Below are 16064 nucleotides of genomic sequence, written 5' to 3' on the forward strand. Positions count from 1 at the left end.
AGTTCTTTCTCTGGGGTGTGCCCTTTGCTGTCAAGACAGACCACAAGCTGTTAGTCCATGCCTTGAGTGTAAAAAGCGTGGGAGCTTCTCTCAAGATCAAAAGATGGGCCCTTGCCTTGCACAAATTCAATTTCTCTGATTTATGTCCCAGGCACATGCAATGTGGTGGCAGACTGTTTGTCTCGGCTTCCCTTAGAGGGAGAGAAAATTGAGGTAGTAGAGTGTTCCAGGATAGCGCAGATGGGCCAAGAGGGAATTTTAGACATGGCAAAGTGGTGTGAAGTGTGCAGATGCTGAATTAGCTAGGGTTTGTCACTTATTGGAGCATGGCTGGCCCAAAGGGGCTGCTGGTGTCAGAACACAATTTGAGTAAGTCAAGACAGATTTGTTGATGGGCGGGGATATCTTGCGCAGGTGGGAGAAAATTGTACCCCCATTTTGATGATGACCTTCATTTTGGAAATTGCAGATAGGAAACATCTAGGGAGGAATGCCACAAAAAGGAGGGTGAGGGAACCATATTGGTAGCCAGGTATGGATACTGAGGTGGAGCCCTTACTAAGACATTGCTTACTGTGTGCTTCCAGCGACAAGTCACATGTGTTAACCGAGCCCCCCCCTTTTCCCAGTAAAGTTTCCCATGAGACGTTGGGAGAAAGTTGCCTTGGACATTATTCGCCCCTTACCAAAATGTTACCAAGGGAAAAAGTACATGTTTGTCCTGATGGACTACTACTCTAAATGGGCGTGTATTGGTTAGTTGGAGGAGACTACTGCCAGGTCTGTGATTGATTTGCTTGACGGAAACTTTAGCGTAGCTCACTGACAATGGAGTACCGTTTGGATCCAACGCAGAGGCTGGCTATCTTAAGAGGGCAGCTGTGCGTCATGAAACGACATTCTTGTATTGTCCACACCAAAACGCCATGGTGGAAAGGTTTAATAGAATAGTGAACGGGACACTACAACTGGCAAAAATGCCCAATTTGAATATGGAAGGATTGATTAGAGACATGCTTTGGGCATACAGGACAAGGCCCCACTCCACCACGGGAGCAACGCCTTTTGTGGTGCTTAAAGGGCAGAATCCAATTGACGAGTTGAATCCAGAATGGCTTGGAACCTCTGGTCCAGTCAAAGTGAATAGAGAGGAGTTAATTAGCAGAGCAGCTAAGTGTCAAGACAAGTATAAGAGGTGGTTTGACAGTAGGAAGTGTGTAGATATACTCATACTAGGATCATCGTCCAAAATCGCCTCCCTTCAGCCTGTTTACTCATCGTTCATCATTGATGGCACCACAATCCCAGTACTTAAACAAGTGAAGACACTTGGGGTTTACCTTGACGCGACACTCACCATGTCTAAGCAAGTAAATACCCTAGCCTCCTCTACCTCCTACACAGCCAAACTTATCTCTCTTAGTCGCAAATTCCTGACACCAGAAAATTGCATTACACTTGCAAGAGCGCTCATGCTATCAAAGCTTGACTATTGTAACATCCTCTTCCTAGGCACCTCCAATAGCAACCTATCCAAACTCCAACTCATGCAGAATAAAGCCCTCCGAGCTGCACTAGGCATAAAAAAGTCCGATCATATCTCCAATATCAGGAGACAAAATCACTGGCTTCCCATCAAAGCCAGAATACTCTTTAAAGGATATAGGGCACACTTTATATACTCGGTTTGGGTCTTTTTAAGACCAAACAATAAAAGACACACAATTCTACACCAACTGGCGCAGAGTCCTGGAATTTCCTCACGTTTGTTAATACTCTTTAAATCCCTTAGCATTTCCCATAAATGCATCGCCAACAAAGCTCCCAATACCTCCTCAACACAGTCACCAAGAAAACCCATACCAGACTCCTCAGATCGAATAACAGTGAAAACCTCGAAATCCCACGATACAAAAGAGAAAAAGCAGGGGGCAGCAGCTTCAAAGTACTTGCTCCTAAGCACTGGAATGCCTTACCCATGAACATTAAGAATGAAACGTCCTACCCACAATTTAAAAAATTACTAAAAACGTGGTTATCCAATCAGTTCTAAGTTGATCCCAGATACTTGTATCCCAGACCAACTCCACATCTTTACTGTATATAAATGTACATAAGTGTATATAATGTAGAAATGTAAACCAAACCTGCATTGTCCTAATGCGTTGATCAACACCAATATTGTATTTGCTTTTGTCTGTAACTGTGATACCTTAAGGTGTGGGCGTACAATAAATATAATAAATAAATAAAACTGGTTTGTGTGGACAGCTGGGTCAGGATAAAGAACCCGAGGGTGAGGGGTGCAGACGATACATATTTGTCCACTCCAAATAAGGTGATGAAGGTGATGGGTACAGTGGTATTGTTGGACGATGGCACCAAATAGTGTGAAACAACTATTTAAGTGGCATGATGTCGAGAGTGAAGAAATAGAGAATTGGGGCGATGCGCCAAGATTTGCCATTTGATTGTGTTCCGGGTCGCATCTTACAGAGGAATGAAGTCCCCAGGGTGGGTGAAAGGAACAGCTGGAGACCGGAAGTGAGTGAGAAACAAGTGGTCCAGAGGGGGTCCAGCAAGTAACCGTGAGCTGAGCAGTGATCTGCATGTGGTTGGTAGTCATCATGCGGTGGGTGCAAGAGGATTGCGTGTGGTTGGTGAACAGTCAGTTCAGGTTGCAACCATGGGGCGAGGTTGCAACTCTTATCAAGCAAATTCAAGAACTTTGTGCTACGGGTATTTGGTTAAGGGCGAGCTGTTTAGAGGGTAACTTGTGCTGCGGCTGCACCCGCACATGTAAATAATCATTGTGCACTGCAACGCACACGATGAATGTGTCCTTGTGGGTCGCAGGGTTGCTGTCCCTCGTGCAGCGGGTTGCGCATGAGCATCCTTTGAATGCTCCTGTGTTACATGCTGCGTGCAGGACAGCAGCCAGCAGTTGCTCAGGGACACGGGAAGCAGATGGTGCGGCTCCCTTTTAGGGAGACCTTTCTTCTGGAATATACTCAGTTTGTCTCCTCGTCTCTAGGCTCAGTCATTGTCTGGTCTCCTGGGGGCGCCCCAAAACAACATGATGCCAACCCAGAGGTGGCTCTAGACAGCCAGCCAGCAGACACAAGCAAATCTGGTGGAAGTGGCAAGACCAAGAACCAGAGACGTAGACAGGATAGGGCCTGAGCAAGCAAGGCCCACCCAAATCTGTAAATGCTGACTCAGCATGGGAAATTACAAAGGTTAATGTCACTTTGGTGGGCCCAAATAAAGGCCCCACTTGTTAGATCTCCTGCCTACACCTCTGCCACCAATGACTTCGTGTTTCGGATTTTGACTGTTTGCTACGAAATCTTATTGAACTTTGATTAAAACGTTTACCTAAATGGAAAGACCCTAGTGCACTGCAAACAGTCCCTGCACATATAATGTATATTGCTCTCGTCGCTGTTAGATATTTATCCATCCTTGGTTCTCAGTTTCCCTCCTCTTCAGTTGCTTGGGCGCAATACCACGTTCGGCCTGGGTCTTAAATCTGTAGTTAATCCCCTTCTATTAATGAAAGGTACCCATCAATCAATAGTCCGCACATTCGCCCAGGACTGAAACGGCTTCAGAAAGCTACCGCAGAAAGTCTCTGTTGTAGTCTCCCATTCTCGCCTGGAGTTCAGTAATATTTCTAGAATAGCCTCGGAGGCACTACAGTTCTCGGAGTTACAGTCCAAACCGAAAGGGCCCTGTCGTATTTCGGACAGCAAAACGGTGAATGGCAGGGATGCTGCTGCCAAATAGGCCGGGCACCTTTGGGAAATAGAACTGGCCGGAAATGGAGACCACTTCTGGTGCCCTGCATAAGCCTAGTTCTGGGCTTACTCTCAGCGGATCAACATTTCCCTACAGCAGGGTCCCTACCACAACGGGCTTTGCTACTCATAAAACCAGACACTATCCTCCGCTGCCATTCATTCTACCACTTTAAGAGAAGGCAGCATTTAAAAAATATAAACAAACACACACGTGATGTTTACTTTGTTTATCCACCGTTGTATATACGTGCACTCGCTGATTCTCTGCGACACCAAGGGGCATCTTTTACAAAATAGCCGCCATTAACAGACATCTTCTCGAATCTGGTGTTTTAGACGGGGAATGTGAGGCGTTCCATGGGACACAGCTAAACAGCTTGAACTATCAGCATATTAACAAAAGGTGGTTGTTCGTCTGTTTTGCAGCCACCCTCTTTGCTGTAACAGTCACCTAGCACCCAGTTAAATTCAATGATGCTTTGGTTTTATAAGCTTACCGTACAATGATGCTTGCGTGGAAAGTTGGGAGCTCTGCAGAGGATCGGTTTATGTGAACTCGGCACTCTTGGGTACTTCTGAAGGAACAATGGCTTCCCGAGGGTGGCGGGTACAGGCATTCTACTGAGCTGACATCACAGTGGCGCCTGGAATTTTCCCGTCGCCCAGCAACAATTGAAAAGCAGGATTCTTTCGGGAATGTATCGAAAGAAAACCAGTGATGCACCAGCGTTTTTGGGCAAAACACACGAGACGCTTCAGAGCCCTGAATCATGAATACCCTATACTAGACACACCATGCAACACATGAATTTAACAGCACTTTCGCTGCTTACGTGACTGCAATGTAGCAAACAGGTTTTGCTCCAATCAATTATCTCAAAATAAATGTCTCTAGGGGAAAATAAAGCAGACTCGTTTTACTATGTTTGCTGTGTTACAGGCATTTAGTTAACACATTTGTGTTTATTATATGCAAAAAATAGTTCGTTCACTTTTTTTACTGAGTGCAAACGTGTCAGATAATATAACACAACAGGATGTATGAGTTACAGGAGTGGCTCGGTGCGCCTGCATCTCCGGCCAGTAGGAGGAAGAATAACGGACACCCGCAACCTTCCAGCACCTGGAACCCATGTAAGGATGAGGTGGAGAGGAAAGAATGGCAGGAGGCGCCCGCCCGTGTGCCCTAGATGAGCACTACTGGAATGCAACACACCCTCCCTCTTCAATACCAATAATACAATGTGACACCATCTCCACCAGAATTGAAATCCAACAATTCAACTCTTATAACCTATAATAACCACAAGAATTAAGATGCAACAATCTCAAAACAAGACTGAAGACTGAACCTTTCGTTCTTCCTCAGTTAAGGTAAATTCCTACTATAATGAAGTGGTTGAACACCCTAATAACGACAACTGATACTAACCCCCCCTCTGGAAGCTGTTGGCGGTAAGAACCTTCCTTCTGGGGAACAATGAAGGCAGAGATTCTTATTTCCTACGCCATACTGGAATGTGGAAGGCCTGTACTCTTTCCATAACCCTACTTGCAATGTTATTTTCCTTCTCCTATGAAGGCGTGCCAATGGTGGGGCTGACCTGTCTATCTCGTCTCTCATCATTGTCTTGCCATGGGGAAACACTTTACGGGACTCACAGATGTCCCCTTCACGACTAGCTCTAATAATTGGTCCCCTGGCAAATCACTCAATAGGTTGCCACAGGGGTTCCAATCTGGTCTGGGGCGGTGACTCATGCAGACCCACTATAGCAGGTGGGTCCTGTACAGCCCATGTCGTTTGGAAATCGGAAGGCCTACAGTGCCCGCTAGGCAGGTTCCCCAGGCTCCAGCGATACACTTAGCTACACGACCCACATTCCATACAGTGGTATCACTGGTATGTTGCCACTGTCTTCTACCAAAGGCCAGTAAAGGACACATGGGTCCTTCCAGTGAAAAAGCCAGCCCCCTTTTTGCTCTCTTCTGTGGACATTTTAAGAATTTGGTGGTATGATCTTGGATAATGCCACCAAACTCTTACCAGTATGTCAAGCAGGAGTGGGAGGGGTCCTACCATATGCTGTATTACCACATGTGGCAACATTGCAGCCGGTGATGCTTTTCTATGGCAGAAAAGCAGGCGGTCCAAAGTAAACTTTGAATTTGGTTGTTCAACAAACGTGGCAATTCTGTTACCACCACACTTTTACTGCACTGTAAAACTCTAAATGAGGCCCTAAATGCCACCATCAACTTGCAATGGTCACACAACAAATGATTCCCTGCTCCAAAATGGTTCCTTACAATATGGGGACGAAGCAGACGTAGTAGTATATGCTCACTGCCCTTCACAATTCATCCTGAACCTGTGTTCGTACAATAGAATGCTTTGAGGGCTGTTTAAGATACATTGCACATACAACTTGGGTAGAAACAGCGATGACTCGTTTCTGTAAATAATTGTTTACCCTCTGTTACTACTCCATCCCATTCACATATCTACTGACTTTCAGACTGACATAATAGAAACATCACAGCAAGGCCTTCACATTCCATGCACCAGTCAGTTTGCCTGTTGTTAAGGAAACAAAAAAGGTTTGAGATGAGTCAAATTTTGCAGCCATCCATGGTTATAAAGATGGCTTTTTCTGTTATGCCAGCTAGCCACATCCAGCTCTCCACCGACTACTCCATGGTGCACAATAGAATTTTTAAGATTGATTGTCACATTTACACAAGAACTATACTATTATTTAGGAAGAGTATTTATACATCGGAAAATTGCACAAAATGAGTGAACCATAAAACTGTTTGCTGGAGAAGCCTGTGCAAAAAATGTATTTTGTGTTTGCAGATCAATGTACCCTCTATAAAGTACTGCTGTTGAGTGACCATATGTCCAAAATTCACATTGGCCAAAAGAGCACTGGTTTGCCTAGAGGACATCGACCTGATCAAGGGACTCTCTTGTCCCCTGATGCCCTTCGACAGTGATAGTCGCATACAAGCAGTTTTCATCTTAGAAGGATAAAAAATTAGGACATTTTAAAATGCAGGTTAATAATGACTTTGTCCAGACTCTGAATATGTCAGCAAGGCTTAGAGTTTACTGATGATGCCTTAGATGTTTAACCAGTGGATTGACAAGACTAGGACAATAAATAAATAAAAGCATCAGTACATGATGCTGACAACTGACAACCCAAAAGGAGAAGAACACAAAAGAACTCCTGGAGGAGGCTGGTTGCGAGAGATCGGGGGGGGGGGGGGGGGTGGCGGCTGGGGGAGGGGGGTTTGGAAGACACAGTGGCAGATGATGTTCTGGACAGCCCTGAACTTCAGAGTGACTGCCATTGGGGGAAAAAAGAATGCCACGAGTTTCGGTAATACCACAAGGGTTAGAAGCCAACAGGACATGCTGACAGCAGGTGCTAGGGCTGTAGGAGCAGCACAGACACTACTGAATCAACAATAAGCAGCTCCTATACTTCTATTTTAAGAAGAAACCGTTCCGGAATGCTTTCTTTTTAAAATAAAAGTGTAGGAACGTTCCCTTAAACAGCAGGTGCAAGTGTTTGGGGGTGTGTATTGTGTGTGGGAGGGGACGAGGTGATGGTGTTTGTGGGGCCCGCAAAATACACAAAAGAGGTGGGGGGATTAAACTGTGGACCAAAACACCCCCTATCTTTAGGAACGCCCTACAAAATATAAACTAAAGAATGGTCCACAGTGTAGTATCACAGTATCGCGTGTCCAACCTCACTAATTGGAAGGCAGCAATAGGGGTAGAGAAAACACAGTATACATATCTCTAAACATTAGTGCTGTGGTATTTTAGGCTCTACACAATGGGAATTGGACCAGTTATACAATTATCAATTTTATTTAACCTTCAATGGTAAATATACATCATAAAAATGCCAACGTGGCATAATTCATCATTTAATACAAAACTATCACAATCCTTAAAAACTTTTGTACATAAAAAGAAGAAAAAAAAGACAATAAAAAAAGCAAAAAAACACAGAAACGACCAAATCGCATCAGTGACAATTTAAGTACACCGGGAGAAAAAGAGGGCACATATAATCCTAGGGAACCACAAAATCAGGGATTACAGCATAAACATACAAAAATGTAATTAAATCAAATTATTACTCCTAAGTCTAACCACAATAATGGGGTTTAAAGGAAAATAACAACTCAAATAGCTACTAACTTCCACACTACTTCACTCCCATTTAACCCGACATGTTTCATTCCTCACTCATTTCATACACACACAGTCAAGGGAAATTCATCAGGGGTGTATACTTAAAAGCACGAAATGTCTCAATAGGTCGTTTTACGCGGCAGAACTGAAGTTACCGCCTCTCAACCTGAATAGTTCAAGGTGAACATTTAATGTTCCACAGCTATTCTGCCAACTCCCGTGTTTAAGAACTACGTGAACACTGGCTTTAGCACGGGCACCTGGACCCAAACAATTTACAAATATTTCAAAAGTTAACTGTTATAGCGTCCGATACAAAAACAGTTGGATTCTTGTGGTTGTGGTAGAGTTCGGACTGCCCTCTCGCGAGGAACGGACACGTGACACCTTACGGTAGTTTGCACAATACTTCAACAAAAGGTGGTATATGGTGGATGGCTGAACAGATTCAAGTGCCCTCTATCAAATCTCTACACAGGTTCCACTGAAAAAACGCTTCCAGTCGTCTTAAGTTGATGGCGTTATGTGTAGCTCTAATACGATACTGCACAAAGCGAAAATGTTGCCGTGTTGCACCATTTAATCACGTATATCGTTGCGAAGTCGACATCTGTTCAGCGCGGCCAATAAATTACTGGCGTGTCATCGGGTGAAATGCAGCCCAGTTTCTTGTGAGTCTCGTCGCGTTTGTCAAATTATGGCAGGCGAAGCAGGGAACATAGTTCCACTACTTCTTTTCGTACACTTCAACCACTGCATATCTAGCATAGAAAGTGTGTGGTAGGAATCCATCCTGAGACATCATGTTGTCAGAAAACTTACAGCAAAGGTAAAATAAAGGAAACTGAGAAAGGCCTTCCGGAAAGAGCAAGAGAGACAGCAGTTATAAATTATGTCATTTGTTGAAAATGTCTGCCTCTTGCTCACTGTCATTCCAAAAACATGTCTCTGAAAAATGGGAAACGCATTGAAAAATCGGAAATGCAAATGCGCAAATGCTTAAAAGCATTCTTCACAATGTAAAAATGTGCAACCATTTCCTAGGTCTGTGCATTAAATTTAGGGATAGGCTTTTCAGTGCTGAAGACAAGGTCAAGCACCAAACACGAACTGCAAAAATAGTGCATTTACATCCCAAAAGAATTCAGCAGGCTCAGAATGTTTGATGAAAGACATGAGACAAACATAAAAGTACAGATTTTATCACCGGTGCTTTGTTCCTAGATTCCTAGTATCGAAGGAAAATCAACTTATGTTACAGACTAGTTATTTATTTTAAACGATTGTGGAAAAAACTATTTTGCATGTGTGTCATGTTAACTAAAATAATGTAAAAGGCCCTACCAGAAGAAAGTCCCATTTGATTCGCCATTGCATGTATTTCACTTTGAATCACATTGTGTATTTGAAAGTCAAAAATACTTGTTTGAAAGTATTGCTGGATGTAGCTTGCTGGTAACTTGAAACTGTTTGAAGATAAACATTTCTAAGTCCTAGCCCCAGTCCAGGAATATAGTCTTGCGTTAAGAGGCCACGCAGTACTATTAAATACACAAGTTTAAACATGTTTTTCACAATAAGCATGTCGATACTGACACGTGGGCGGCATTATGGAAAAACTTCAGCGAGAGCTGTCAAATATAGCATACTGTAGGTCCCATTAAAGCCATTAGGTTACGGTCACGGTATTGTTATCTGATATTCTGTACACAGCTAAAGAAACCTTGCATTGAAACGTTTTCATATTAAGAGGGAGATGGTGTTGGGTATTTATCAACAGGGACCTCTATTGACCAAAGTCAGCAACAGTACACTTGCAAAATGAACAGAAAAGGTCATTTTAATCAAATATTTAATCATTAAAAAATGCATAGCTTTGCAAGCTCGAAAGGACACACGGCACGATCAGTTGCAAAACGTAGATTGAAAATGTGTCTTTCTACCACACATAAAACTACTTTTGGGTTGTCATGTAAAGATTTGGAGAAAAATGGGAAAATCACTTATCCCCTGAAATATTTAACACAATGCGGTTTCATGCATGTGATTGTGCGCACTGATCTACAGATTACAGTGATATTGATTTTTTTTTTCACACATGTACATCAGAAGTTAAGGCATAACAATGAAATCGCCTTTTTCACAGTAGGAGTGAGCTTCCCCCTTCCATCTGTGTCATGAGTCTAGTGAGGTCAAATCTTACACACAAACGGAGGGGAAGCATGGAAACATAGGATAAGGAGATGGGAAATTAATATTGGGAGATGAAGCTGGAAGGATCTTGGAAACAACTAGAAATGGCTATGTGAGCTAAGACCATTGCAGACTGGGTTGCAGGTAGGCAGGCTGGAGAAAGAATCCCTTACAGAGACAGAGGAGCTGCACATATTGAAAACTGGGTTCTAGACAACCAGTGGGCCTTGCTGAGGAAGTAATTGCAGACGGAGGGAGTAGCTGATGATTCTGCAAAACCATGAATCCACTTTTAAAAAGTAAGGAAGACAAACCCCAAATATAAATACAGATTATCCAGAGTGTTTTCTAAAGAAAATACTGGGAATATAAGGTTTGGCAAACGTTAATGCTAAAGTGACACAAATACAGGTGTAGTCTTAAATATTGTGGCCGTCTGTCTCCCTTTTACATTGTTTTTAAAGTATTTGTATTTGTATTTTATTTATTTGTATAGCGTACTAGGCCCGAGGGCAACCAGGCGCATGTCTTAAGGCACAGGTACAACAATGGCGATGATAAAGTTACAGGCATTCAGATTACGTTCACAGGTGCATATCTTAAGGCCCAAAGGTACAAAAAGTGACAGCATTACAGATACAGGCAAAACATATTACATACTCAAACGGAAAAGTGCCAGTAGTGCGGGAGTAGGGGTGCAGGATGCTTAGGCTGGTAGTGGATGGGAGGTAGAGGAGAGCCAAAGCTTCACTTTGTGTTTGAAAAGCGTGGGGGATGGGATGGTTCTGATGGACAAAGGTACGGAGTTCCAGAGTTTGGACGCAAGGATTGGGAAACTAGCACCTCCGGCAGTCTGTAAATTGTATTTTGGAACTGTGAGCGAGTGAGCTTGGGCAGATCTTAGAGTCCGTGTAGGAATGTACTGAGAGAAGTGAGAGGTTAGGTAGATGGGGGCCTGGTTGTTGACACATTTATGGGTGAGGGTCAGTGATTTGAGCGAAATTCTTTGGGCAACAGAGAGCCAGTGTAAGCTCTTCCTTGTGTCAGTAATGTGCGCCGATCTGGGAATGTTGAGGGCTGCTCTGATAGCATTATTTTGGGAGATCTGCAGTTTGTTGAGGTTGCGTTGGTTAGTGCCTTGATAAAGTGCGTTACAGTAATCAAGTTTAGACATGACCAACGTCCTGGCGAGAGTAGTGCAATTCTGGGTGGAGAGGAATGGGCGGCAGTCTGTAATCAGCTTACATGTGTAGGCAGAGGCAGCAGCGACTGCATTTGTTTGACGATTTATGGACAGTGTGAAATCAAGGTAGATAACTAGAGTTTTGGTCTCTTTAGCCACTTTGATGGAGTTACCATCAATGTTGAAGGTGCTGAAGGTTGGGTCAAGCTTGCTGAGTCTTTGTTGGGTGCCAAGGATGAGGAGCTCTGTCTTGTCATCATTAAGACAGAGCTCGTGATGTGCCATCCATGCTTGGACTACTTGGTATATGTCGTTCAGAGCTTTGGCGTCTGCGATGTAATCGCCAGAGATGGGGATGAGTATCTGGGTGTCATCCGCGTAATTGGTGTAGGTAACACCCAGACAGTCAAGCACATCGAACAATGGTAGGTAAATACATTGTAGAGCGTAGGGGATATACACGATCCTTGAGGAACTCCGCAAGGGACCGGAGATGGGTCAGCAGAAACAGTGGGTGAGAATACTCTCATGTGTCTATTGTCCAGGAAGGCTCTGATCCAGTTAGTGGCATTTTCCGAGAAGTGAGCAGCCGATTTCAGGTGTTTGCAAAGGATTTGGTGATTGACCAAATTGAAGGCTGCAGACAGGTCCAGCAGTAGTAGTAGAGCTAGTTTGCCATTATCCTTTAATCCCTCAATTTGAGTTTTCAGATCCAGCAGGGCTGTTTATGTCCCATGCCTGGGTCTGAAGCCAGATTGTCTAGTGCCGAGTAGGTTGCTGGTCTCCAAATATTTCTGTATCTGGAGGTAGGCCGCTCTGCCTAAAATTTGTAAGATGAAAAGGGACCGTGGTGATCGGTCTGAAATTGGTAGGTATGGACGGGTCAAGAGTAGGTTTTTTCAACAAAGGGATGACCCAGGCGTCCTTCAGATTATTGGGTACAATTCCAGAATGAAATGAGGAGTTGATAAAGGTGGTAATCAGGGTGCAAGGTCGTGGGCGGATTCTTTAATGATAGGTGCTGGGCATGAGTCCCCTTGGCAGTTGGAGGCTTTAAGGTTGTTAATAATCTTTTCAACCTCAAGGATAGTAAGCGGAAGGAAGCTAAATGGGGGTTGGGTGAAAGTGGTCATGGTTTGAGGTGCAGGACGTTTGGTAAGGAGAGAGTTTTGTTTGGCATTAATTTTGGCTTGTAGGGTGGTTATTTTGGAAAGGAGAGCATTTTGGATAATATTGCACCAGGAGCTGTCTTTGTTACAGGTATCTGGTATGGGCGAAGGGGATTCTAATTCTTTGAGAATTTTGAATAACTCCTTCGTGTTGGATTCAGCTTGCGAGATACGCAGGTTTAAGTTTCTTTTTTAGCCTGTATGATCGCTTCCTTGTAGTTAAGAGAAGCGATGAAGAGGTTGTATTTGTTAGAATCAGACGGGAGACTTTTCCAGAGAGATTCTGCCTTACGTTTTTCTTTACGCATAACTCTGAGTTGTGGGATGAACCACAAATTCAGATGAGCTCGTTGTTTAGCTTTCCTAAATTTCAACGGGGCTATGATGTCAATAGCTTTGAGCAATGTTTTGTTGAAAATGTCCACTAAGACCATATGGTCATTATGGGATATGGCACAGTTGTTCAGAATTGGCAGGATAAGCGGGAGTAGCTTGTCCCTGGCAATGTCCTTTTTATTCCTAGTAGGAATAGAGGGGGCTATAGAGGGTTTAGAACTAGTAATGGTGGCTGGTAGGTGGAAGATAATGACGTGGTAGTCGGACCAAGCGCAGGCTGAGTTTAAGCTTATCGTAGTATTGCAATTAAGATCTACGATCCAGTCAAGCGTTCTGCCATTGATGTGAGTAGGTTCGAAGTTACGTTGTTGAAAGCCTAGGTTTGACACAATACTTGCAACTTCTGTGGCCATGAGATCCTTAGGGTCAGAGAGACCAAGATTCAGGTCCCCTAGCAGCAGCACTTGTGAATTAGGCTTGGTGTTATTAGATAGGATGGACGTGATATCTTCTGCGATGGAGGAGAGGGGACCGGGTGGTCTATAATGAGGTGTAGTGACGGTGTATTAGTGGGGGAGAGTGAGAGTTTCACTGAAAGTGATTCAGCAGAGCTAAAATGAGTGTTGGGGATCGGTCTCATGTTGAAGGTTTGGGTGTGGTTTGAGTAGAGGCACAAGGGGTGTTAGTGAGTTGGTGTTGGGCACAGGGAATGCGAGGTAGTCTGGATCTAAGTCTAGCATTCCTAAGTGTAAGTGTGCATGGTTGGTTAGGCGTGGGTTTGGATGCGAAGTGTTTAAGCCACAAGGCAGGATCATTGAGGTATGGGTTGGAGGAGTGGCTGGTGAGAGGGTTGGCTGCGGGGTTATTTGAGTGTGTGTGTGTGTGTAAGAGAGTTGGGAGGTGGCGATGTGCGGGGGTCCATTATGGTTAAGTGTAAACAGGAGAAGTTGCAAAGAATGCAGGTGGTGCAGGTGGGCGTAGAACAATGTGCCTTAGCTAGGGACAACGTGATGACTATGATGAATAGGAGTGTGCTGGCCGAGGGCAGGGGCAGCATGTCCACAGTGTTACAATAACTCTAATGTGGCGAGAGTCGGTTATGGCAGGTGCTGCAGCAGATAAATTGCAAGAAAATAGTACGTTATTATTGTCAAAACTGGACTATCTTGCAAGAGTAGGACACAGTGACTATAGAACTCCGGTGACTATGGCAGGTATAGCAGCGTGTGCGGCACAGTCAGCAATCAATCATATAACGTAAGCAGCATTACAAGCATAGGCAAGATTACAGGAGCACGGCTTCGAGTAGGTGGCAAAGGTCACATGAAGGTGCAACGGAGCGGTGCTGGTTAGGTATGGGCGTGTCTAAGTACGAGAGATGTAGGTTAGGTGCAGCGAGATAATGCCAGCAACAAATCAAAGTATAACGTACCTAAAAAAGGTTAACAAATTCTAGGCAAAGTGGTGGGCAGAACAGCAGATCATTGATAGTTAAAAAGCAGATAGAAATGCATTCACTCGGTATGAAGCTGGCGCAAGCGCGCAGTAAGTAGGACGGTGTTGAGATTGTACCTATGTTCATTCCATGATCGTAATCAGGTTTGCAGGCAGCGGGCTAGAGCATGACATACCTTGTGACATTTTGTATGCAAGCCGTAAGATGTCTGTGGCATAGGCTTGATATTGGTTGTTCCAGGTGAGGCTGTACTCTCGTGGACGGCGGGGGACACAATAGCCAGGTTAGAATATTCATCCGTGGGCGTCTCCTGGCAAGTATAGGGCCAGTCTGATTTCTCGTAGAGCGGCGATCGCGACTTAAGATATTGCTGCGAATATGCAGGGTGTTGGAGCTGCGGAGCAGCGCCCCGCGCCGTAGCGCAGGTCAGGACAGGGGCAGACAGGAAGGGGCCTTAGGCTAAGTGGGCCTTGGTCGTGGTGGGCCGGCTTCCGCCTCCGGCTTCTCCGGGTGTTGAAATCGGCAGCCTCAGAGGGTTGCTAGGCAACCTAGCATGACGCTATACGCCTGTTGTTGTGGCGGCCGTTTTAGATGGAGGTGGATGTCGGGGGTCCTTGTGGCAAGTGGCTGGAAAATGGGCAAAGTGGCATTAAAGGCTCAGCCACAGTGCTACTGTTGCCCAGTAGACCTCGTACTGGTGAGCATATTAAAGTTGATCCTCAGCGCGGCGACGATCAATGAATCCTAGCTGCTCCTGCAGCAAGGAAGGTGCCGGCAGCTCGTAGCAGAGCGCATTGGTGTTGCAGGGCTCCTGCCCTCAACAAAGTGGAGCTGAGGGGCAGACAGGAAGGGGCCTTAGGCGAAGTGGGCCTAGATCGTGGTGGGCCAGCTTCTGCCTCCGGCTTCCACGGGTGTTGAAATCAGCGGCCTCAGAGGGTTGCTACGCAACCTAGCACGACGCTATACGCGTGTTGTTGTGGCTGCCATTTTAGATGGAGGTGGATGTTGGGGGTCCTCGTGGCGAGTGGCTGGAAAATGGGCAAAGTGGCATTAAAGGCTCACCCACGGTGCTACTGTTGCCCAGTAGACCTCGTACTGGTGAGCATATTAAAGTTGATCCTCAGCGCAGCGACGATCAAAGAATCCTAGCTGCTCCTGCAGCAAGGAAGGTGCCGGCAGCTCGTAGCAGAGCGCAGTGGTGTTGCAGGGCTCCTGCCCTCAACAAAGTGGAGCTGAGGGGCAGACAGGAAGGGGCCTTAGGCTGAGTGGGCCTTGGTCGTGCTGGGCCGGCTTCCGCCTCCGGCTTCCCCGGGTGTTGAAATCGGCGGCCTCAGAGGGTTGCTAGGCAACCTAGCACGACGCTATACGCGTGTTGTTGTGGCGGCCATTTTAGATGGAGGTGGATGTCAGGGGTCCTCGTGGCGAGTGGCTGGAAAATGGGCAAAGTGGCATTAAAGGCTCAGCCACCGTGCTACTGTTGCCCAGAAGACCTCGTACTGATGAGCATATTAAAGTTGATCCTCAGTGCGGCGACGATCAAAGAATCCTAGTTGCTCCTGCAGCACGGAAGGTGCCGGCAGCTCGTAGCAGAGCGCAGTGGTGTTGCAGGGCTCCTGCCCTCAACAAAGTGGAGCTGAGGGGCAGACAGGAAGGGGCCTTAGGCTGAGTGGGCCTTGGTCGTGCTGGGCCGGCTTCCGCCTCCGGC

General features: G+C 45.4%; 1 protein-coding gene across 10 annotated transcripts in view; it reads right to left on the reverse strand.

Moving 5' to 3' along the window:
- The window catches only part of ARAP1 (ArfGAP with RhoGAP domain, ankyrin repeat and PH domain 1), a 2533956-nt gene that overhangs the window by 1400453 nt on the left and 1117439 nt on the right, over positions 1 to 16064 (reverse strand). Inside the window, exon 1 of one of the 10 annotated variants that reach the window (XM_069640271.1) lies at positions 4301 to 4573. The exons of 8 other annotated variants lie outside the window; for them this stretch is intronic. The gene's annotated coding sequence lies outside the window, so the exon portion shown is untranslated. Of the gene's footprint in view, positions 1 to 4300; positions 4574 to 16064 lie in introns of those variants that run through there. One more of the 10 variants, XM_069640272.1, reaches the window with a different exon arrangement.

This window comes from Ambystoma mexicanum, chromosome 7q (genome assembly GCF_040938575.1).
Source record: "Ambystoma mexicanum isolate Mex_15411 chromosome 7q, UKY_AmexF1_1, whole genome shotgun sequence".
NCBI classification, from domain to species: domain Eukaryota; kingdom Metazoa; phylum Chordata; class Amphibia; order Caudata; family Ambystomatidae; genus Ambystoma; species Ambystoma mexicanum.